Source organism: Giraffa tippelskirchi, chromosome 6 (genome assembly GCF_054371585.1).
Source record: "Giraffa tippelskirchi isolate mGirTip1 chromosome 6, T2T-mGirTip1v1.2.pri, whole genome shotgun sequence".
NCBI classification, from domain to species: Eukaryota; Metazoa; Chordata; class Mammalia; order Artiodactyla; family Giraffidae; genus Giraffa; species Giraffa tippelskirchi.
This window is the reverse complement of record NC_137280.1, coordinates 110,350,473-110,375,232: the sequence shown is the minus strand read 5'-3', so window position 1 is coordinate 110,375,232 and position 24,760 is coordinate 110,350,473. Positions and strand designations below refer to the sequence as shown.

The following is a 24,760-nucleotide window of genomic DNA, read 5'->3' as shown; positions in this document are numbered from 1 at the left end:
TTTATAAATATTCCATTTGGAAGCTGAATTCAACTTCCAGCTTCTTTTCATGCTACAGACATGTGAGCAGAGGGAAGTTAGCTAGCTGCTGGTACTGAACCGGGGAGAATAATCATGAGTCCCTGGTTGTTTAGCACTAGCTGGTTGAGGGTGTGGTCCCTCCAAGAAGGAGAGATGTTACATTACCCTTTCAGTTCAGTAGGAAGTCCAGAGTGATTGACCTTAATAAAGTTATCCAAAGTCCTACTAAACCCAGCTCCTGGCTTCTGGTATTGACAAAAATGAGAGTTAAAATTTTCATAAATTTTGAAAAAGTATAAGTTCCCCTGTTCAAATAATCTCTCTGAGGCTTTTCTAAGTTCTAAAAGTTTCACCCCCTTATAGAAGCTCTCCTGGCTCCCGAGTGAGGGGCAGTCGCACAGTTTGTTCCTCTAGGCCTACTTCAAGGCCTGCAAAGGTTCTGGCCTTCCATCATCTAATCGCCCACAGTAACTCAAAAAACAGCTTGCCTCAGGAGACAGTGATTCTGGAAACCTTAGATGTGTCCTGCTTCTTAGCGTAGGAAGAAACAGAACAGCTCTGCCTCCAGAAATATCCCGTAAACGCCAGATGTTTGAATGGCTAATGTCATATTCAAGGAATATTCTATTTAGAGAAAGAATCTGCAGTTAACTCATCAGTGACATATATGTGTTTTATGGCAAAAACAATAGAATTATTTCTCTCTGAGGGAAAAAATCATACATAATCAAATAAGTTTGATATGGGGCTAAGAAAAATGATCAGTTGTTCTACTTCCTTCCCCTTTATTTAAAGTTATCATTTCACATTCTTTCGTACAAATGATTTTTAAACCAGAGGAATGGCATACTTTTAAAATCCGAAATAGGATTCAGTTGCAGATGATGCAATTCTCAATTAACCAAAGATACCCCTACTAGATCCTACTTGGTACTTCACTTGATCACATCTTTCTGCTGGAGTTGCTCTCAAAATGACCCTGAGCCCACTCCCTAGCCCTTCCTGGTCTAGTTCTGCATGAGGCAGTTTTTCCACCCTGCCCTCCATACACAGGCCCCAGTTGGGCAGAAGTCACATTAGCTCTGTGAACACAAATTTTCTAGGGTAACCTTTATTATATCAAACAAACATACCTACCCTCTGAAATGCTCTTGTTTTTAAGAAAACAAAATGAGGTGTGTCCAGAGCGCTGGTACATTCTCACTTAAAACACTGCAGATGTCAGCATTCCTTAAGAAAATTTTTTTCCTCACAACAGAAAACAGAAGTTTCTTTCATCCTGACTTCCAACTCTGTTCTTATTTGTTTGATGTGAAAGAGGACTTAGGGAAATTATCAGCAAGGGACTTCTAAGAATAGGTTTTTTGTTTAGATGCTGGTCTCTTCTATGACAGGGACAGTGACCTGCTCATCTTTGTATACAAAGCCTGTGACACAATTCCAGAGTCATTATAGTTGCTCAATAAACCCTGTTGAATGTGGATTATACTTAACAAGAAACAAGAGAACACAATGTTTGGATAAGCAAGTTGCCATTGACCCCACACTTCCATCCAAAATGAGGAATCACTTTCACAATAGCCGGCTTCTATGTGATTTCCAATGACAAGAAGTTGCCCACCCTCTTGCTCTGGAATATCCAACTGCTATATTGAACTGAAAGCAGCCTCCCTGAAACTTCCATTTGATTTGGTACAAATTAGGTTTGAAATACCGGAGAAGGCAATGGCACCCCACTCCAGTACTCTTGCCTGGAAAATCCCATGGACGGAGGAGCCTAGTAGGCTGCAGTCTATGGGGTCGCTAGGGGTCGGACACGACTGAGCGGCTTCACTTTCACTTTTCACTTGCATGCATTGGAGAAGGAAATGGCAGCCCACTCCAGTATTCTTGCCTGGAGAATCCCAGGGACGGGGGAGCCCGGTGGGCTGCCGTCTATGGGGTCGCACAGAGTCGGACACGACTGAAGCGTCTTAGCAGCAGCAGCAGCAGCAGCAGGTTTGAAATACACATCTTAAAATCAACTTGGAGGCTCTGCCTGGATTTTGATTTTAGCAGTGGAACACCAGATTCTTTTGTGTATTCTAAGAACATAGATATGGCAAAAGCAACTTTGGGAAGGGTAACAAAGTAATAGGACGATCTTCACAGATCCCTCTGGACCCTGGGAGGAACCAAAATGAAACTAATGGAAACCTTCCATTGCTAATGCAAGAGAGTCACTTGTGTTGCAAAGGCCATGATGAAAGGACATTTCTCCACACACTGAGTATCAATGTGGCTACAGTCTTACCGAAGTGTTTAAAAATATTTGACCATTTATTCATTCTCAAGTATCTCTTACATGCCTACTAAATGCCAGGCACTGTGATAGGTAATGGACACAAAGAAATTGAGGATACAATCAAGGCCCTCAATAAAGTCACATTCTAGTTTTAAAGAAGTAAATCAGTAAACACCACATTCTGCAAGAAATGCTCTTCTATCTATAGACACAGATTTCTAAAGAAATTTAACTAGAGACATATTTAGGTCAGTCAGCCAAGGTCATGGAATTCTTCTCCAAAATGGAAAGGCTTGACTTGAACAGTTCTATGAAGACCTACAAGACCTTTTAGAACTAACACCTAAAAAAGATGTCCTTTTCATCATAGGGGACTGGAATGCGAAAGTAGGAAGTCAAGAAACACCTGGAGAAACAGGCAAATTTGGCCTTGGAGTACAGAATGAAGCAGGGAAAAAGCTAATAGAGTTTTGCCAAGAGAATGCACTGGTCATAGCAAACACCCTCTTCCAACAACACAATAAAAGACTCTACACATGGACATCACCAGATGGTCAACACCGAAATCAGATTGATTATATTCTTTGCAGCCAGAGATGGAGAAGCTCTATACAGTCAGCAAAAACAAGACCGAGAGCTGACTGTGGCTCAGATCATGAACGCCTTATTGCCAAGTTCAGACTTAAATTGAAGAAAGTAGGGAAAACCACTAGACCATTCAGGTACGACCTAAATCAAATCCCTTATGATTATACAGTGGAAGTGAGAAATAGATTTAAGGGACTAGATCTCATAGACAGTGCCTGATGAACTATGAATGGAGGTTCATGACATTGTACAGGAGACAGGGATCAAGACCATTCCCAAGAAAAAGAAATGCAAAAAAGCAAAATGTCTGTCTGAGGAGGCCTTACAAATAGCTGTGAAAAGAAGAGAAGTGAAAAGCAAAGGAGAAAAGGAAAGATATTCCCATCTAAATGCAGAGTTCCAAAGAATAGGAGGAGATATAAGAAAGCCTTCCTCAGTGATCAATGCAAAGAAACAGAGGAAAACAACAGAATGGGAAAGACTAGAGATCTCTTCAAGAAAATTAGAGATACCAAGGGAACATTTTATGCAAAGATGGGCTCAATAAAGGACAGAAATGGTATGGACATAACAGAAGCAGAAGATATTAAAAAGAGGTGGCAAGAATACACAGAACTGTACAAAAGAGATCTTCATGACCCAGATAATCATGATGGTGTGATCACTCACCTAGAGCCAGACATCCTGGAATGTGAAGTCAACTGGGCCTTAGGAAGCATCACTATGAACAAAGCTAGTGGAAGTGATGGAATTCCAGTTGAGCTATTTCAAATCCTGAAACGTAATGCTGTGAAAGTGCTGCACTCAATATGCCAGCAAATCTGGAAAACTCAGCAGTGGCCACAGGACTGGAAAAGGTCTGTTTTCATTCCAATCCCAAAGAAAGGCAATGCCAAAGAATGCTCAATGTACCGCACAATTGCACTCATCTCACACGCTAGTAAAGTAATGCTCAAAATTCTCCAAGCCAGGCTTCAGCAATACGTGAACCATGAACTTCCAGATGGTCAAGCTGGTTTTAGAAAAGGCAGAGGAACCAGAGATCAAATTGCCAACATCCACTAGAACATCGAAAAAGCAAGAGAGTTCCAGAAAAACATCTACCTCTGCTTTATTGACTATGCCAAAGCCTTTGACTGTGTGGATCACAATAAACTGTGGAAAATTCTGAAAGAGATGGGAATACCAGACCACCTGACCTATCTCTTGAGAAATCTGTATGCAGGTCAGGAAGCAAAAGTTAGAACTGGACATGGAACAACAGACTGGTTCCAAATAGGAAAAGGAGTACATCAAGGTTGTATATTGTCACCCTGCTTATTTAACTTATATGCAGAGTACATCATGAGAAATGCTGGGCTGGAAGAAACACAAGCTGGAATCAAGATTGCTGGGAGAAATATCAATAACCTCAGATATGCAGATGACACCACCTTCATGGCAGAAAGTGAAGAAGAACTAAAGAGCCTCTTGATGAAAGTGAAAGAGGAGAGTGAAAAAGTTGGCTTAAAGCTCAACATTCAGAAAACTAAGATCATGGCATCTGATTCCATCACTTCATGGGAAATAGATGGGGAAACAGTAGAAACAGTGTCAGACTTTATTTTGGGGGGCTCCAAAATGACTGCAGATGGTGATTGCAGCCATGAAATTAAAAGACACTTACTCCTTGGAAGGAAAGTTATGACCGACCTAGATAGCATATTAAAAAGCAGAGACATCACTTTGTCAACAAAGGTCCGTCTAGTCAAGGCTATGGTTTTTCTAGTAGTCACGTGTGGATGTGAGAGCTGGACTGTGAAGAAAGCTGAGCGCCAAACAACTGATGCTTTTTTACTGTGGTGTTGGAGAAGACTCTTTTTTTTTTTTAATTAGTTCATTTTCTATTTTTTAACTTTACAATATTGTATTTGTTTTGCCATACATTGACTGTGGAGAAGACTCTTGAGAGTCCCTTGGACTGAAAGGAGATCCGACCAGTCCATCCTAAAGGAGATCAGTCCTGCGTGTTCATTGGAAGGACTGATGTTGAAGCTGAAACTTCAATACTTTGGCCACCTCATGCAAAGAGTTGACTCATTGGAAAAGACCCTGATGCTGGGAAGGATTGGGGCAGGAGAAGAAGGGGACGACAGAGGATGAGATGGTTGGATGGCATCACCAACTCGATGGACATGAGTTTGGGTAGACTCCAGAAGTTGGTGATGGACAGGGAGGCCTGACGTGCTGCGATTCATGGGGTCACAAAGAGTCGGATACAACTGAGCGACTGAACTGAACTGAACTGAACTGATTTGATTCACCAGATGACAGTAAAATTAGGCCAGCCAAAGAAAAGGAAGGGTGTTTGAAGCACAAAGACTATCTGTCATAGTAACATGGAGGATACAGAAACAAAAAAAAAATTCAGGCTTACAAATGGCTTAATGTATTTGGAATATGGGTTGAAGTAAGAGACTGACAGAGAGATAAAGTTGAATGCATATGCTAGGGCCGATCATGAAAGAATTCATATGCCATGCTAAAAATTTACCTTTATCCTTTTAGAATAGAAAGTCACTGAAAACTTTTGAGAAGGGAAGTAGAAATATGATATTTGCATTTTGGAATGATTACCCTCATGGCATTGGAGAAAGTGAATTAATGGAGACAAGAGTGATACAAGAAGAAAGATTCGGTTGGGATGATCTAGGATAGAATAAAGCGAACAGCATGGGAACAGAGAGAAACGGGCTGACTTAAAACACATTGAGGAAATGGAATTGATAGGACATGGCAGCCCTTTGTGGTGTGAGTTGAGCAGAAGAGACGAGTCTAGGATGATTCCAAGGTTTCTAGTTCATGTGATGAGGTGGAAAGAGAGGCATTCATTAAGCTGCTTTTCTCAGTGGAGTACGTGGACCACAAACATCAGAACCACTAGAGGTATTTGCAAACAGTGTTGATTCCTCACACCATCCTACACTTAATGAGTCAGAATTTATGCATAATGAGGTTTGATACACACTGAATGCAAGTAAAAAGTGCAGAAAGTGGAGCAGAGAAGATAGTGAGGAAGATAATGAGCTTAGTGTAAAGCCTGTTGCTTTTGAGTAGCCAGTGGAATATCTACATGGATGGGTTCCACGAGCAATAGACAACACAGGACCCCAGCTTGGGGAAAGAAAAGGTCTGAAGTTGTGTTCTTTAGGAGTCAACAGCTTTTAAGTGACAGCTAAAGATATAGGTGGTTTTTAAACAAAATCATCCTGGGGCATATAGAAGGAAAGCAACTGAAAAAGCCTGAAATTAACCGAGGAATATTGAGTCATAGGATATTTTGGGGGAAAGTAGCTCACAAGTAAACATAGCATGTAACAGCAGAAAAAACTACTAGGTTCAGACCTGATTCTACTGAACCAGCAGAGATAAAACTGTGCAAGCATAGCTTTCCTGATTATTTGAATCCATTCTATCTCTAGAAAGGGTAAGAGATTATATCAGATGGCTACCATTTAAATCTGCAGTGAGAGGTTTCATAATGCCTTTATCATGAAAGGCTCAGGTCATTTTCTACCTACTTACTCCCCCAAACAAGAAGACTTTGGTCACATCAAGGGAATGCACAGTAGCCAGTTGTGTGGTTGTATGCATACAAACTTTATGGACACTTCTCAGATCCCAACTTAGCCTAGGAATGTGGGAAGGAATAATAGGAAAAGCAGGCTAACAAAACTGCTTCTCATGTGTTCTCCGGACAGCAGACGGTTCTAGTTGTTACTGGGTACTGGGCCTCAAAAGACATAGTGCGTGCGTGCTCAGTCATGTCCAACTCTTTGCAACTCCATGAACTATACCCTGCCAGGTTCCTCTGTTCATGGGGTTTTCCAAGCAAGAATGCTGTAGTGGGTTGCCATTTCCTCCTCCAGGGGACCTTCCCAACCCACATCTCCTGCATTGGTAGGCAGATTCTTTACCACTGAGCCACTTGGGAATTTCCGAAAGACATAGACCAGCCTCCAAGTGCCTTAAGAGCAAATGGCTGCAAGAAATTCTTCAAAGGCAGTCATCAGGAGCTAGACCCTCAAACCCATTCCAGGTTAACTTCTCCACTTCAAGCTGGGCAATGCAGCCCTATAAGGTCCCTCAACAACAGAGACAGAGAGGACTTAATCACTTTCCTGTACCCTAAATGCATTCATTTCAAATACTTCAAACATTTAAACTAACCCAATCTATGCAGACTTAAAACAGCAAACTTAGAACAGTGGAATTATTATCATACAAAACATTTTCTTCTTATGATCAATAAAACTCATTATATTTGAAAATTCAGACAATTCCCACAATATAACACTTAACCATAAAAGATCCATCCCAAAGCAATCATTTAAAAAAACAATTTATTTAAAACTATCAGAACTGCTAATGACCTTCTAAGCCATCATTTATGGAAGCACTTTCAAGATTTCTATCTGGGCAAACAAATCCTCAAGGGGCTTTTGCAATCTTATCCTTGGAGAATAGGAGAAAGCTGATTGGCATAGCTCTGTAGATGATAGAAAGACAGTTATAGCATGTCCAATATTTTAGCTTGTATTCATCAAAGGTTAGAAAGGTAGAAAGCGAAGCTGCATTGATTCTGACCCCAACATACACAATGGTTTAGCAAGTCATTTACTCAAGTCTCTCAGCAATATCTCTCTGTGCCTCAGTCTCCTCGTCTATAAAATACGGTTAATATTTTACGTATCTTGTATGAGTGTTGAGAGTGTTAAATAAGGTAATCAGTGTAAACACATAGCAAGTACTCTTATGTGCTTGCTCTAATTTTTCATTATATAAATGAAAAAGTAAAGCACCATTTTGATCTGCATATCATGTGAGTTAAAAAATCCTCATCATGAATAAGGTATTTTCATTTTGTAAAAACAAGGCTCTTAAACACATGCTTCTAAAATCCAAATGCAGCCTATTTGATGAAGCTAGCATACGTTTTCTCTTCAGCAATATTTGACTTTTAGCCTAAATAGATGCCACAGAATTCCACTGGGTTGGACAATTTCTTGTAGAGGAGAATAAGTACTTTCACATAAATATAAGTCCAAGTTCCCTTAATTTCCAGCTTTAAAGCATTGAGAAAGGTTCTTAACTCTGACCCCATATCCTTGTTCATGGAAAGGAGACCATTTCACTAACTTGGAAGCACTTTCGTTAAGATTAAAAATGAGATGATGTAATAGTTTTGTTACTGCATTTCTCTTCCCCTTTCAGTAGAAACACCAAACTTGTCCCAAAGTTTATCATTTATGGAACATATGTCAAGAGCTAAAGTCAAGAGCCAAGGCCTAGCAATGGTGAACTACAATCTTCAGATATCAATAAAACCACTATTTTTCATCCTTATTATTCATTGCATTTAAATCATGATAGTTCAAGCAATGCCTCATCACATATCATCTAAGTGGGGGGGATAAATCTTATTAGACAGAGTTCATTAAACATTAAGTATAGAATTGAAGTTCAGCACTTATACCAATGATCACCAACACAAGTAGAGGGATCATCCATGTAATGGAAATAAGAGAAGCAGGTTGGGAAAGGGGAAGACTGTGACAAACTAAAGAGTTCATGCCTTTTCTAAAGTGAGCAGTGGCAACAACATGGTTTACTCCAGTTCTCCGTATACAAGAACATAAGCCCAGTGATGCCAGAGCTTGGTTTTTTAAAAGCCTGAAATCACTTGTATGTAAAATATTCTGAATTCTAAATATTAGCATCAAGTTCTATGAAAAACAAATGAACAACAGAGGCCAAACAAAAATCCTTTGTGCCAAATTCAATCCATGGGCCATCAGATTGCAATTTCTGATTTATAAATCATCATTATGATCACCATATGGCCAACCCTGGCAGAATCTCAAGAGTGGCCACTAACGTGAACCCTTTCCTTCTTACTACTTATGACTAGCTTTGTTATTCCCTTCATATCAACCAAGACTCACTAGATAATGTTAAAGAGAACTTGGAAAAGATGTTTCAAAGAAGTAAACTTGCCCGACTAATTATCTCCAGTAAATTAATTAAATTCTTACAATTTACCCAAGATACCCTCAAATGCTTTCTTTGGCAAGTCCTGGGCCGTTGGTATTAAAAGGTCTGCCTGATGATGCAGGAGCAAAGAGGCAGGTCTATCTCAGTTCCGGAGGTCCCCTCCCCCATCAGGCCAGTTGACCTTGACAGGAAGGGTGGTGAAAAGCGGCTGGCTCTCATGCCCACTGACATTTGGAAGCACAGGTGCAGCCCAGAGCCCTGGCAGGATTCAGCCAGGCGCTCCTGTGACAAGCCCAAGCCTGAGGGGTGGGCTCCCCTGACAGTCTAAGCAGGAGGCTGAATCTGTCATTGTCTGGCTGGAATGGCTGAAGCGGCTGTCTGGGACAAGTGCTGACACCAGACGCCTGAACAGGGGCTCAGTCAAGCAGGCATTTGTTATAGAAAACTCCCCTAACTCATATTTCACAGTGATCAGAGGTGGTGAGGCGAAGACCCAAAGCAGCTCATCACCGGAGTATTAGCCATGGTGGTTATCACACAGAGACAGCTGAGCTGAAGCCAGAGAAGCCCTCTTTGGAGACAACAAATGTTCAGTGCCCTGAGGTGGTACATCCTCCCCATCCCCCATCTCCCATCCACCAACACGTGGCACTCCAACACCCCCTTGAGGCTCCAAAAGGAAAGAACATGAGGAGGATGTGCTGGGCAGGGAAGGAAGGCACAAACTTGGAGGTAAGGAGAGCCTGGAGACTGGGCCCTGCCTATGGTCATTCAGACCCAGGCCCTGGCCTCTTCTTTCCATAGCCTCTCCTGATTTGAAGCAATGAGAGTCCTTTGGGACTTATCCTGCTATAGAAAAGGGTTTTATTTTTTCTTTCATCAATGCTGCTCTACAGTGCACTTCACAAGGCTCATTTCTGAGCTCAGTTGGTCTGAAGAAATTGAAAGACAAATGAAAGAGGCAGAGGAAATGTCATCAAATTTAGTTTTTGTCTCAGGAGTTTCACAAACAACTGCATGCTCCCCCACCCCACCCCATTTTTCTAATTACATTGGCATGGCAATCAAGAGTGCTGATTATTTCCAAGCATCTCACCCATTAACTAGGATGCCCCACAACCCTGCTCCAAAGGCCATCCTGTATTGTTAGTGATTTTCCTCCTTTGGGAAACTTGAGAACCGAGTTTAAAATAATAAGAAAAGACAAAATCTTTCTCGATTAACCCTGACTCTTTGAATTCAAAGCCTAAATAGCTTTAACATGACTAGAGATCCTCAGTTACACACTTACAAATTTGATGATAGAAATAATCACTAGAATACTCACAAATATCTTAGTATCATATTTAATCATTATGGTGACAGTGATAATACTAAGAGTAACCACTTACCTTTACTGGTCACTTAGCATGTAACAAGTCTTCTTCTAAGCATTTACATGGACAGTAATGATTTCTCACAATAACCAATGAGATAGGAATATTATTATCCCAATATTACAGGAGAGGAAACCAGAGTCCAGTCTTAACTGTTTCAAGTCACATAGCTTGAAAGAGGCAAAATCTGAATTACAAGTAAACAGTGCCTTTACACATAGTACTAAAAATGTTTATTGATTAGTGTTGCTAAGGGATGGTGGTAAAAGAACCCAATTTAGAATTAGAACACCTTGATTTAGTCTTAATACATAAGCAACACCTACCAATTAATGAGGAAAAAGATGACTACTCCAACAGAAAAGTGAAGCAAAAAATAGAAAATTTACATAAAATTTTGACGAGTGACTGAAAAAAACACATATAAAATCTCACTAGTATTCAGATATTTGAAAATTACAGCAACATGATATGTTAGCTTTTGCCTATCAAATTGAAAAATATCTGTTAAAATTGTAATATCCAGAGTAGGTAAGAGTGTACTATCAGCCACTAGGGGGAAAAAGTGTTGATTTATATAACATTTCTGAGGGGAAGCCTGATAATATATGCCAAAATCTTGCAAGTAGTTTATATCTTCTCTGGTAGTTTTAAAACACAGCTGTAAATTCTCTGACACTCCCTCCATTGAGAGGTAGCGAATCTACATTCTCTCCTCTCTGAAGTGGGGCGGGGTTGTGACTGCTTCAACCAGCAAAAATGACACCAAGTAACCTTCTAGGTTAGTTCATAAAGCCCATATATACCTGCCCTGTGCCACTGACATATTCTTGGAGCCCGGAGTCAATTCATAAAAGTACTAGACGAATATCACCAGGCTGGAGCGGCCACATGTAGGAACAACAGTCAGCAGTCCCAGCAGAGCCCAGCCTCTGAGTCTCCCAGCTGAGATCCCAGACCTCACAGAGCAGAAAACCACCACCCCTGCTGTGTCCTCTCTGAATTTCTGACAGCATTCAAGAGCATAATAAAATGGTGGTTATTTAATGCGGCTAAGTTTGGGGTTGGTTTGTTACATAGTAACAGATAACTGGAATAACCTCTTATACAGGAATTACTCCTCTCAAGTCTACTCTAAGTAAATAGAGGCACGCAAAAGAATTATATACAAAGATGTTTGTGGCATCATTGTTTAAAATAAGGTAAAATGGGAAACATATATTTAAATAATAAGGGTTTTCTTCATCCACTGATGAAATGTGGCTATTTAAAATCAAGTTTTGGGGACTTCCCTGGTGGTCCAGCAGCTAAGACTCTGCACTCCCAATGCAGGGTACCTGGGTTTGATCCCTGGTCAGGGAACTAGATCCCACATGCCACAACCAAGTGTTCATAGGCCGCAACTAGAGATCTCATGTGCCACAACTAAAAAAACCCAGTGCAGCCAAATAAATATTTAAAAAAAAAAATAAAGCACAGCAATGCAGCTAATTTAAATGAGCCCTTTAAGAAAAAGAAATCAAGTTTTATAAAACTATTAATATGGAAAAAACCCTTCATAACATATCTAAGATGAGTTTTTAAATAATATAGAATGCAGAAGTTCACTTTTGTGGGATAAAGTAAATATTATGCAATAAAACTGGATGAAAATATTCCAAAATTTAAATAGTGGTTATTACTGAGTTGTGATATTATGGGTGATTTTTATTTCCTTCTTGATGATTTTCTGCATTTCTAAAATGCATAAAAGTAGTAGACAGTGTGCTAATAATACATGATATGACCTCATTAAATCTGTGTAACTCTTAAGGAATCTTTTATGGAAGACTTAAGTTCAAATTCCAGCAACATCTATCTTATCTATCAAACCAAGATAGTAACGTCTACCTCAAAGGATTATTATGAGGTTAAACTGCACCATGAACCCAGTAGGCATTCAGTCAATGGCTTTTTAAATTCAATGGTAAGCACTTTGGCCAAATCTTCAAACACAATCAGAATGAGCACTTGAAAAAATATCTAGAGCTCCCAAAAGAATAAAGAACATTAAGGTTTTACCTTGTGTTTCACCACTCATCTAAAATAAGTGGGATTTGGCCAAACTGCAAACCACTGTGGCAGACGACTGTGTCTCTCACTGCCACGTTTTGACCTTTTTTCCGCCCCCCAGAAACATCAGTGGTTTAATGAATGGAGGAGCTTACATGTCTGAAGCAGGGTCCTGGAGTGACACCCCACGGTGTGCAGCAGACAGTGGGCAGGACTTGGTGGCTGTCTTCTCTCCAAGGGAAGGGGAGATTACCAGTTACAGAGAATTGACGTCAGGTTTTGCCTCATTAGTTACCAGGGAAACCAGCGGAGGGGCATGCCCTTTATGCCCTTGTTGATTAAAACAATCATCAGCTGGGGCCTGGGGCAAGTACTTAGCAAGGTCAGTCAAACGCAAATGGTGTAAGTGAAACAGGCATTTGAAGGGCAAAAGATGTACAGAGAGCAAGAGAACCATCTTGAGTGGCATGACCAAACAATCTAACCCAATGTACCCTGCATGACCCTTAAAATCTTGTTCCTCCTCTCTTCTGCAGTTGCCTGGGGTCAGGTGTGTAGAGGGGGACTGCAACCAGATACCATAAATGCAATGCAGACAGCAGCAGCCAAAGAGTATCAAGAGTAAGATACACCTGATCACACCTGCTCACAATGTAATCAATAAAGAAATCTAGTGACAAGAATTATGACTGTTTATAATTTTAACCCTTGAAAATCCTAATATCTGGCAAAAACCAAAAAGCAAGTTATTGTGATTTCCTGACTGGAAAAATTAATGCTTCAATCTTCAGCCAAAGGAAGGTAAACTGAGACCCACTCAGCAATTAATGTTCCAATATTTTATCCTATTTAAAATGACCCATGAATTCTCTTCTTTAAACTTTAGTTTCAAGTTACCAAAATCCAAAGAGACTATTTTAGATAGACATTCCCCCAAACAATTATTTCTAAAGAGTTTACCTAAAATCTCTTTTATCTCCTTTATTCTTAGAGATCACAGAAGATTAAAGTTTCAGAGAGGTCAGGTAAAGCATTTACATCTCAAAGGCATACTAGAAGTACCAATTCCTTCTAGAAAGCTAGCTTAACCAATTATTAAAAAAAGCTCACTTTGATACAATACCAGGGCCATTAGAGGCTATTGTCCTCCAGATCTCTTGGCAGCTCCCATTAAACCAGGACAGCCCCCACAAGGTCCCACATAACAGTAGACAGCCACCTACCCCAGGATTCCCTCCTCCCTCCACAGTATCTTTCAGAGTCACCCCTGGAAGTTTTGGGCCCCACATGTCAGCTGTCAGCCAGCCAGGAATTATACCTGCAACTCTCAGGCCCTACATGTGGACAGTACCTGCAACTTTCCATTCCAGTCCTATATTTCCTGACATCTCAGCTCTCACAGGAGTTTCCTTGGTCTCCTGACTGGTTCTGCCAATTGTTGGGTTGCACCCCACAGGTCTATGAGGCCTGTACTTACCCAGCTTCAAGACGTAAGAAAGAGCTAGGAGTCAGCAACAGAGAAATCAGTGGTTTAATGGATAGGGAAGCTTACACATATGGAGCAAGGTCCTGGAGTGACACCCCACCACGTGCAGCAGAAGACAGGCAGGACTTGGCTGTCTTCTCTTCAGGGGGAAGGGGAAATTCTCGTCTTGACCTTATTTATTACTACTGGTAATACATAGTAATAAATTTACCGGTAATAAATTTACCACTTCTGCTGTGCCTAGTAGATGGTAAACAAATAGTTGAGGTAAAGTGGAGAGGCTGGGCAGCAGCTGACTTTCCTCTCTGATGTGGAAGTCCTTTTCATTATTAATTGTATCTGTTCCCACTGGGAGTGTGAAGAGTATCTTAGACTGAAAGCCTTCCAGTGATCTATAAAGAACCAGCCCTCTTACCTCCCTGGTTCATATTCTCCTCTTCATCCCCAGGCCACATGGCTGTGACTTTGTTAAATTAACACGTATTAAGCAGACCCCTAGAGTGTCAAATGATGAGCCATAGTTCAACTAAAGATCACAAGGAAACCAGAATAGAGAAGTTTATCACTCAAATGTTCTGGAGAAGGTACACAGCACATACCTGTAGGTGCCCATGGGGAAGTCAAGACAGGGTGCAGGCAGAGAGCACATGGCTTTTTTAGGGACTGTGGACGGACCACTTTGGGATTCCCAGACTAAGATCAGATGGCTCAATTCAAAGCAAAAACAGCAGGGTTTCAGTAAGCTTCTAAGGGCACACAAGGGGGAGGAAGGCCCTGGGAAGACTACTGCTCACAAAGACTGCTGGAGAAGTTATATCAGGAGTTTACATTTGTTTGTGATTGCGTGCACTGTTCTCTACAAACTCTCATCTAGGGCATGCAAATTTGGGATGGGCTAGTGTCAGTTCTGGAGAAGGCAATGGCACCCCACTCCACTACTCTTGCCTGGAAAATCCCATGGACAGAGGAGCCTGGTAGGCTACAGTCCATGGGGTCGCTAAGAGTCGGACACGACTGAGCGACTTCACTTTCACTTTTCCCTTTCATGCACTGGAGAAGGAAATGGCAACCCACTCCAGTATTCTTGCCTGGAGAATCCCAGGGACGGCAGAGCCTGGTGGGCTGCCGTCTATGGGGTCGCACAGAGTCAGACACGACTGAAGTGACTTAGCAGTAGCAGCAGTGTCAGTTCAAGGCCCTGCAGGCCACTTGGCACCAAATCATGCCAAGACAGCAACATCATGGAGTAGTTTAGCTGACTTCTTGACACATATGCACATTCTCGATAATAAACAATAAATAACATAAATGAATAAACAATATAAGTGAATAGCAACAGGAGCTAAATTCTGTTGAGACCCCCTCTGTGACAGCACTGTTCTCAGCACTCTGCTTGCATTAGCTCCCTTAATCCTCACCATAACGCGATGATGCTATTAGCAGCCCTGCTTCTCATGTGAGGAATCAGAAACACAGAGGAGAGAAGTAACCTACTGAGCTAGAAAGCAAGAGAGCATGTCTTCCCCTAAAAAGAAAGAATGGAATGCTTATGCCCATTTTCTCCTTCAAAGTCTCCAATGAGGGTGCCTGTAGAAGAAGAAAAGAGAAGAGACGCTGTAGAAATTTATCCCTCCACCCACTATGACATGGGTGAATGAGACCCTGAAAAGTTATGAAGAGAAAGCTTTGGGAAGACTGAGGACAGCTGATAGAGTTCATCATTAGGTTGAGTACTTAGTTATCACAAATTATTCACATTCCTGTTTCTCATCTTTATAATGTATATATGTTGCATTTAACATCAGCAATTAAAAATTTTCAGTTTTCATTTTGTGTTGCAAACCCAGAGGAATTAAGTATCAAGTAAATAGAGTATTCAGCTCCAATTCTTATTGTGTAATATAAACCTAACCTAGCCTGTAAGCTTTTTAAAAATACAGATTCTTTCACTTCATTGTATTCCCTAGAATACTATGTATACAGTAATTTATCTACAAAGCTTTCCCATCAATGAACTTATGACAGAAGAAATTGTAAGGAAAAAATCTCATTGGCTATTCAACTAACAACTCAAGAAGGAAGAAAATACAGGCAGCTCGGCTTACTAATTATTCATTCATATGTCAATTTGAGGCATAGGAAAAGATTTTCCCATAGAAGGTGTATAATATATGTCTTTGAATACAAAAATAACTAGAGCTCAGATTCGTCTAAGTTTCAAATGAAAGCACTAACATCTTACCCCACAAATAAGACATTAGCATTGCACTTCTGGACCTGAGGTGGCACATGAAATATAAAGAATGGAGACTGGGGGAATGGAGATGAAACATGGGCACCATGTGTCTTGAGACTGAGAGAGCAGTCCAGGGCTTGTACTACTTAGTCAGCTTTCCTGCCCCAACCAGATGCTCTAGCCCATCGCTAGAGACAAGTGGCAAGCCAGAGGGGCTGTAGGTGGGAGTGACCTTGGTGAGAAAGCAGTGAGCAGTGGCATGAAGTGAGATCTTAATTCCCCTTCCTGGAATTGAACCTGGGCAGCCTGGATGAGAACCAGGAATCCTAGTCACCAGACCAGCAAGGCCTAAAGGCCAGAAGATAATTTTCCCTGGATCTTTGTCCCCAGTGAAAAATGCATTTGTTATGGAGGCAAAAACTCCTGTAAATGCAGGTACAAGGTTTGCCATTAGAACCAGCTCAACAACAAGTGGGAGATCACACAGAGAAATGGTTTGTTTAATTAAGATAGGATCAAGGCAGAGATGCATACTTGGAGAGAAAGGGTGTGGGTGTCCCCGCTAGTGAGGAGGAGTGCAGTAAATAGGCAGTTAAGTCATTTATATAGGTCCAGTCTTTGCTTACCTTTAGCCAATTACCTGGTTTCTTTTGCCACACCTGACCTACTCTGGGACCCTCCCCTAAGGTGCGCATGTACCCCTCAGCCAAAATAGATCTTGAATCAAAGGCTCCTGGGAGGAGCAAGACTCATTATGGCCTGGCATTATCCCCTGACTTTTTGACCCCCAATGACCTTTTCTGCATATGTGTGGTGTCTCCCTTGTCCCAAAACATGGGGAGGGGGAGTGGAGATCCTTTAATCCTTTACTCAAACAGAGTTTTGCCCCTTTATCCTTGCCATGACAATTATCTCAAATTGTTTAAGAGACAAACACTGCCTATTTACTCTATTTCTGTTGTTACTTCCATTTCAGAGGGCAAACAGGAGGCTGGAGCCCACCTATCTCTTATCTCAGGAAATGCAAACAGGAGGCCTGTTGTAAATGTCTAACCTGGAACCCATCTATCTCCTGCCTCGGGAGGAGAGAGTTCTGTAGCAGGAAAGGAGAGGGAAAGAAAAGGGGCCAGGGAAGCACTGTTGTCCAGTAGGAAGTAAGGCAAATCCAGCCACCTATGGCCAGGGAGGGCTTTCTCATGTTACCACCTGGGAGACCCTGGGTTCATTATTTAATCTCTGCCTGGTACACAGCAATAATCAAGTATACACTCCATGATGAGTACAGTTTTAAGCACTTTACAGGTTATCACCTCATTTAATTCTTAAATATTCTTAGGAAAGAGAGGTCCAGAGAAGCTAAGTATCCCAGACAATGATGCCACCCAGGTCACCCCTCCTGAAGGCCTGTTGCCCCAGCTGCGAGCAGAGAGCTGTCCACTCCCAGCCCCTCAAGGATGCCTCATCAACAGAGCTGCCTCTACTCAAGTCGATCTCCCTCAGGGTGACCCACCTCTAATGACTGACCCCTGCGAGTGTATCTCTGCCCTGCTTAAGGCTCCAGAGCTTCACTTCATGGCTGCCCAACTCCACCCAGTCTAAGAAGCTAATTTTCTAAAAGATCACTTTCCATGATGGACAGGCTAAGATATTTTTCAAGTTAGTATTTTCTTCCACTCTGTTAATATCCTCAGTTTAACTTCCAATTTCCATAATATAGAAGGCCAAAATATCCTGATGTTGATTTCAACAACTGTGAGTTCCCCAATATACCTTGTTTTGATTTTGCTTTCTTTCTGCTTTTGCTATGGGGTTCATAGATGCCTCGTCTACAGTCACAGTATTTCATTTACAAACATGTCACACTGTCTAAATTTAACCTAATTAGCAAGCCAGGGCACCTAATCCTCAGGCATTTTCCCACTCCTCCATACCCTCTCACTCCAATAGTCTCAGTTGTCAACGCAAAGTCATTTCCAAAAACCATGACAGGATAAATTCAAACTGGGCTTCCCCATAGAGAAAACAGTCCCGTCCTCCTCATTTTCTGGGACCTAACTTTCTTTAGGGGTTTTTTAATCTCATTAAAGACTACAAGTTCCACAGCTGCTGAGGAGCCTCAGGATAATTCAAGCTGATGTCTTTCATTCCACTTCCTGGAGTGCTGGTAACCAGGATGGGGCAGTCACTACTGTGAACCCCATCTTAGATCTGTGCTGTTCAGCGAAGTCATGGTGTTCAATCATTATGCAGTGCATTTTCTCCTTGCCTCCAATTGTTCTGGTCATGTCAAAGATGTAGCTTTGATGCATACATCGCATTGAAGAAAAGAGGAAAAAGTAACAGAAAGAAGGGAGTAGGATTAGCAGCTCAAAAGTTTTTAAAATTTTGATCTCATTGAAATGAAAACATACTTTATCTACCTTCTTTAGATGTTACTGATTGCATTAATTCCAGACATAAGTAAGTCAGAAGGTGCCTTTTTTTTCCCCCAAGCTGGTGACGTTTTTCTACAGGGAGCCTGCAAAGGAAAACTGTCTCTCTCCTAGTGCTCCTAGGCAAACCGTTGAAGTACAATCCCAACAAAATCAAAGTGACAGCTAGAAGGCACCCCTAATTGTCAGCTCACTGATTTCTTTCAGGACTTGAATACAATTGTCAATTATCAAGGTCTCTTTGTAGACTAGACAAGTAACAATGAATGTAAGGTCTAAATCAAACTTGCCAAAAAGACATTGCTACCTTTTCACATCTGATAGCAGTATCCAACGGCAAACCCAAGATCAAATGTAAACTAAGATATTAGGAAAAGGCATCAAAGCAACTATAAAATAAATTATTAAAATCTGTTAGTAACTGTGTTTAATGTAAAGTCACATGGTCACAGTTAACATATTTTCCACACCAAAAATGAATACATATCTAGTGCATGGTCTGACCATAAAAATTACTTCAATAACTCTCTAGTGAGTGACCCCTGCATGCTACGCACTCACTTTTCTCAGCACTGCAGGTGAAGTTGTGAACAAAACAGACAAGGTCCCTGCCCTCATGGAAGTTACATTCTAATAACAGTTAGACATAAAATTTAATATTCCTTAATCACATATCTTTTGTCCCCTTCACATATAAATCATAAGAAAATAATGGAAAAGGGTTGTAAATTGGACCAAGAAATACTTAGGAACTAAGTTGCTGGCGGATGGTGAAGGGACTCCCTCTCTTTACTGTTATCTCACTTCACAGATTAATGATAGAACTTTATGTCCATCCAGTCCAGTCCCCTTCAATGTCGAATCACACTCAAATCATTCTAGACTAAAGAGAACCTGTGCCACTTTTAAATGTCTTACATGGCATTTGAAGGAGATTGGTTATACCGGACAAGAAAAAGGAGAAATGGAGCTGTCTCTTCCTCCCTAAGCTTTTAAGACCAAAGTTATTTCTATCAGGAAAAATGAGAAAAGAATCACATGACTTACAAGCCCCTGGAGGGAGATCTTACTGGATAAAGCATCATTGTTACTATTTAATACACAGTCTTCAAACAGCTGAAAGGAAGCAGTAAGCAGGTATCCATGCTCTTGCTCCCTTGACACTTAGTTCTGTTTGTCCAAATCCTTCTTTTAATGTTTCCCACTTCCCTGTTGGCTGTTGTAGCATCCACTCAAAGTAGAAGTAGGGTTAGTAAGTTGGAAATACGGTCTCACGTACACGGCTTTTTATTGGAGAAAATGGGAATGAAAGAACTGATTTTCTTCTCCCTCTCTGTATATACATTCCCTAAGAATCTTCACTCATTCTTCTGATTCTATCTATCATTAATGTCTAACTCCAGATCTCTGCATCTAAGTAAATTTTGTAGATGTCATATTAGTATTTAAAACTCAACAGAGCCAGCACTGGGATCATGGCTTCCCCCATGCTCTACATACTGATTCTCTTCATGTATCCTATGTCTCAGTGAAGGGCACCATCATGTCCAAAGTCACCTACCACTCAAGAAAAACTATAACATGACCACGCAACAGTCACCCACAACAACAGTTGAGAACCAGGAAAAGATACTGCTGAAAGAGTTTTTTAAAGACAGAAACAAATGGAAAAACATCCATATTGATGGATTAGAAGACATAATATGGTTAAGATGTCCAATTTCTATCAATGGTGGTGCCATAAAAAAATTCAGAAAGAGAATGAGTGAGAGGCCACGTTATTAGAAAATAACTTTGAAAAAAAGACTAAGAGATGTGAACAGACAGGGGAAAACAGGCAGGAATGAAAAATGGACGCTGGACTTGACATGTGAGCCTCTCCAGCCCTTCCCCCCTATTGTCTGAGTTTAGGGAGGGTTGAAATATGGGAAGAGATTAAGGGAATTGATCTCTACATCCACTTCCTTGCCCTATCCCTATTTAAATTCATCCTCTTTAGCCATGTCATTTTTCTTTTTCACTTAAAATGTCTTTCACCTGACATAAATCTGGGTTCATGGTGACAAGGGGCACAAAACTTGCAGCCTTCCTATGAACAAACACCCAACACATCCCCTGCACCTCCTTGTGGCTGCTGGGCAGGACCAATGGGATGGGGCCGAATATTGGAAGAAAAGCTACAGTATTTAGTGGGGGAGCTTGGCAGCTACAGCCTGTCTGGTCCATGCATGGGTGGACCATGAGAGACCTTATAAAGGCTTTGAACAGAGAAAGAAAAAGATTCCAAGTATATGCCATTCTGAAAAAAATCAAAACTATGGAAACAACATTATAATGATGGATATATGTGATTAAATCTTTGTCCAAACCCATAGAATGTGCAACGCTACTTATTTCATTAAAGTTAATCCTAAGATGAACTGGGGGGAAAAAGTCTTTAATTTTTGTTATCTTCCCCACTCTGCCCAACAGAAAACACAGTAATCAATTCTCTGTTCCAAGTTATTTATAAATATGTTGAAAAATTCTATCCTCAGGTTTGATGTGTTCAGTGTACACTTCCTTTCTCTCTACTTTCTAAGCTGAAAACAATACCCTACAGTTATCACCCAATGAGCTGTAAAACATTCAAGGTTGCACCTTCTCCACAAAGTGAAGAGAACGCCATAGAATGTCTTAAAAGAAAATGTACACTTCAGAAAAATGTGGAATGTGGGGAAGGATGGGGAATAAACTCCCCCCACCCCAAGGAGGAGAGACTCATAAGACTACATTGTGTTTCCAGTAGATAAATTAGCAGGACCTGTGCAAGTGATTTTTGCATAAACAACAAAGACCTCTCCAAGTATTTCCTTCAGTCCATTGAGCAGTAAGCCCCAAAGCAGCCCTGACTGGGAGGAAGAAGCCAGAGGCTATCAGCCAAGGGACACTTGAGTCTTTGCTTTTATGTCATTTATTTCTTTTAAGTGACCTCTGCTACTTTGGTTTTATGTGTGGGCACTCATCCTTTACAAGCAAATACAATTGTGAGGCATTTTCCTCTGTGTATAGTTAGATAATGAATTCTTCCTGTTGAAAAGTGACCTCAAGAGCCCAGGACCTCATTTCATTTCAATTTGTGCCAATGAACCGCTTGACAAATTGCTCTTTTTAGAGTCATGTATAACTTTGGGTTTTAGTCCTAAGCATTGTTGTGCTTCTGACAAGGACAAATCGGGCTGTACAATGTGTTTCCTATCCTCTGCAGAGCCAGTGATTACAGAACCAGCTGGGTGGGATCATCATTGAGTATTTCACTGTGATTCATTTGGTTTGAATACAATTACTACAAAATCACAAAGTCCTGGATGGGCTAAAATCACCAAACAGAAAGCAAACTTACTTTTAAATATATAAACACATAAAGATACACACACATGTGAACAGTCCTGATTCAAGAGTGTTCTTGGAATGTTAACTATTCCATAGTATCTAATGCGAATAATTTCACATTTCTAGTCAGTTTTTGTTCTATGAGACCTAGAGTTATGTTCCTCCTGGTACTCTTGGCAAACACTGAAGTTCTCTTGTTCGAATTCTGTCAGCTCTTTTTTGAAAGAGGTGATAAACCAAATTTGCACACTGTTGATCTAAAGCTCAAGTCTTTAATGTGAGTCTAATAAAATGACATTAGGAGGCATGCCTGTCCAAACACCACAGGAACTCTGCCAGGGATGCTTGGAATAGCTGCCATTTGCTCATCTCTTCTCAGCCTGAAATTATTTAAACTTCACCTGTTTCCATCTCAAATTATCTTATAACTGCCTTCATATTATAGCGTTATACCCAAAGTAGCTACCATACCAACTGGCACCCAGACATCAGGGACATGGAATTGGCTGTCTCTTTTTTCTCATCTGATATAGTCTGATTAGTATTTACAGAATTATCTAAGGAAAGAAAAGTTGCCTTCAATCTAGAAGCTTACTAAAGGAGTCATCTAATACGTTCTTCAGTATGAAGTGCTCCACAAAGCTTTATTTTCAAAAACTGCCAAGTTGTTTGCTGTTTAGAAAATATACCTGTATAATTTGATTCTTGTTTTCCAAGTGAGAATATCAAAATTACATAATGATCAGCGTGCACTATTTGTAAGATTTTCATCTAAATTACTAGAAATTAAAAACTACTTTCAAAACTTTCCAAAACTGACATGGGAAAAAATCATGCACTATAGACATGAAGAACTGACTCACTGGAAAAGATCCTGATGCTGGGAAAGATTAAGGCAGGAGGAGAAAGGGACGACAGAGGATGGGATGATTGGATAGCATCACCGACTCAATGGACCTGAGTTTGAGCAAGCTCCAGGAGTTGGTGATGGACAGGGAAGCCTGGCGTGCTACAGTCCATGGGATCACAAACAGTCAGACATGACTGAGCAACTGAACTGAACAGATACTTAGTTGTGGGGCTTCCCCGGTAGCTCAGACAGTACAAAATCTGCCTGCAATGCAGGAGATCCAAGTTTGACCCTTGAGTCAGGAAGATCCCCTGTAGAAAGGAATAGCAGCCCACTCCAGTATTCTTGCCTGGAGAATTCCATGGACAGAGGAGACTGGTATGCTGCACTTCATGAGGTCTCAAGAGTCAGACATGACTGGGCGACTAACAAACATACAGATCCTTAGTTTCCTGTGAACTCCTGTTGTGTCGGTCTCTAAATCAAAAGATATTAATGCCCACTCTGTATCCTTAACAGAAGATTGTTTAACAATCAATTTGTGAGTACCTTTCCAAATAGGAAAAATTCTCCAAAATCTTTTAGAAAATTATCTCTCTAATTGAATGTCTATTATGAGCACTCCTTCTAACTGACCACTGAAATCTTCAGAAGGCCAGGAAATCACAAGAGCAATTGTCATGGCATCTACCATCCTCCACCTGGACACCTGCAAGCCCCATGACCTCGGGCAGACATGTGACCTTTCTAAACTTGAATTTCCTTATCTTTAAACAAACATGGGACTAACTGGACTTCATTTCCAACGGTATGGTGGAACAGATATTGTGAGCAGCTCCCTCACGGACAACAACCAAAAATACTGAATAATGTATTTTTAAAATCTTTAAAAGCCATCACTGACAAGGCAAGCAAATGAGGACTTTTCAGAGTAGCAAAAAAAGAAAGTGAACACTGGAATTTAGAAAGGTGAACAGAGCTTCAAGGAGTGTTTTCATCCTGAGGTCATCAAATTAACCCAGTGACCTTGAGCCTCAGTTTTGAAATGGGAAAGAAAATAAGCCTGGAGCTACCTAGAGCAGTCTAATAGGGGATCTGTGCATAAAGTGGACTCTAAAGGCCTATGCAAGAGTAAAATAGAAATAAATGTTCCTTTCAGCAAAGGATAAAAGAGAAACTTAACATTTCTCAACCTGGCCTCCTCTGATTTGAAATTGGTCTCCTCTGATATTTCATAACCATCACCAGCCAGCATATATGCTTCTATCCTGAGTGCTAACACTACCTTTGTGATCCAGAAAAACACCAACCTAATTACTTAATTCCCTATATCAGTGAAGTGAAGTGAAAGTCACTCAGTCATGTCCGACTCTTTGCGACCCCATGGACTATATATAGTCCATGGAATTCTCCAGGCCAGAATACTGGAGTGGGTAGCCTTTCCCTTTTCCAGGGGATCTTCCTTACCCAGGGATCGATTCCAGGTCTTCCACAATGCAGGTGGATTCTTTACCAGCTGAGCCACAAGGGAAGCCCAAGAATGCTGGAGTGCGTAGCCTATCCCTTCTCCAGCAGATCCTCCTGACCCAGGAATCAAACCGGGGTCTCCTGCATTGCAGGTGGATTCTTTACCAACTGAGATATGAGAGAAGTAGTATCACCAAACATCCATCAAAAATAAAAATATATCATATACACACATTTTTCTCAGACTATAAAAATCCCATCAAATAACTTTATGAGGAATATAAGCTCAGAGTACATAGAATAATACTATAAAACACACACATACAAATAAGAACCAAAAGAAATCAGCTATATAAAGATTTATCCACTGAAATGATCAAACTCAGATCATAAAATAAGTATATTTAATGTTTAAAGATATTGGAAAGAACACTTAAACTATGTGAAGAAAGTAATTGAAAATAAATGAAACTTTCAAAAAAATAAAACTTTAAGAAAATATAATATTTGAAATTTTAAAAGACCTGCATGACCAAAAAAAGAAAACTACAGGCCAATATCAC

The 24,760-nt window shown here is 40.7% G+C and overlaps 1 protein-coding gene and 1 pseudogene across 1 annotated transcript in view; one reads left to right on the top strand and one right to left on the bottom strand.

Annotated features, from left to right (window-relative positions):
- LOC145509797 (uncharacterized) overlaps window positions 1–24,760 on the bottom strand; it is a 291,814-nt gene that overhangs the window by 149,533 nt on the left and 117,521 nt on the right. The window lies entirely within an intron of this gene.
- LOC145511845 (small nucleolar RNA SNORA11) lies at window positions 20,534–20,620 on the top strand (annotated as a pseudogene).